Consider the following 1317-nt stretch of genomic DNA (forward strand, 5'->3'; position numbering starts at 1 on the left):
CGCCTGCCAGAGGGGAGCCCCAGGACCTGCCACCCAGACCTGGGGGCGCCAGGGAGCCCTGAGCCCGCCCCAGGAGGGGCCCCCGGAGCGAGTCCACGCGGAGCCCTGGCTGCTCGACTCGTGTCTAAGCGCTTAGGCCCGAGCGGTCAGCAGACCTGCCTTCGACGGCATCTGAAGCAGGCACTCGCCACCGGCCTGCGGCTTGGAGCGACGCCGGGGCGGGCGGGGTGCGGGGGGAGGAGGTCGGCGCGCCCCCTCCAGGGCCGGAGTGTCCGTGATGGGGAGGAGACCGAGCCTGATGGCCCGGGCAGAGCGGCTGTGCTGACTGGGGTCCTGCCCGCCGGGCCTGGACGGGCGCGTCCCGGGGAGGGCCGGCACCTCTGCCCCCTCTGACGGCCTGTGGGGTTTAGACGAGGCCAGGCCAGGCCCGCACAACAGCGGCAGCACAGGAAGCCACGATCCCGAGCGCAGTGACCGTGGCTGGGTGGCGAGGGGAGGCGTCCCTCACAGAGACTGTGGGTGCGGCCAGTGTGGGTGCCCGGAGGGCACGGGCTGGGGCAGATCTGAGGCGCTTTCGCGCTGGGGTTGGGGCTCCCCGACCTGCTGGGTCGGGAGCGTGGTGGTTCTCCGGGCAGCGAGGCTGGTGAGGGCGAGAGCCAGGCTCAGGTGGGTGGGCAGAGGGGCGGGGCCTGGGCCAGGAGGGGCGGGGCCTGTAGCAGGGGCGGGGCCTGGGCCAGGGGCGGGGCCTCTGAGCAGGGGCGAGCGGGTGCTGGCCACGGGGAGGAAGGAGCAGGAGGCGGTGGGGTAAGCCGGGCTGGACATGGGGTCCCTCAGGGCCCCACAGGCTAGCCCTGGGTGGCCGGGCCCAGGCCAGCTGCCCAGGACTCGGGAGGAGGCTCTGGGGCTCCCTGTGGGCCTCTGTTCCTTGCCTCCCCCATGCCTCCTCCTCCCAGCAGGGGCCCACCGCTGGGCTGAGCGGGCTGAGCTGGTTGGGGGGGACTGGCAGTGGGGCTCTTGTACCTAAGCCCCCCTCTTTCAGTCCTGGGTGGGGCCTGGCCCTGTCCCAGGCCACCCCTGCGGCCCACCTCCTGGATGCTGCACCCCTCAGTGGCGGGACCCTGGGGTCCGGGGGTGCCGAGGTCAAGGGCCCTGGTGGCTCCTGGTGCGGGCTGCGGGGACTGAGGACCCTGGGGCCGGCCCAGGGCAGCAGTCCTGGGCTGGGCAGACTTGGGGGGCAGTCGGCCCTGGGCGCTCCCGCCTGGACCAGGCAGAGCCGCACTCCCCCCGAGGCTGTGCTGGCTGTGGGGGCTGCCGGCC

The sequence above is a fragment of the Condylura cristata genome, unplaced genomic scaffold (assembly GCF_000260355.1).
Source record: "Condylura cristata isolate star-nosed mole 26May11 unplaced genomic scaffold, ConCri1.0 scaffold00060, whole genome shotgun sequence".
NCBI classification, from domain to species: Eukaryota; Metazoa; Chordata; class Mammalia; order Eulipotyphla; family Talpidae; genus Condylura; species Condylura cristata.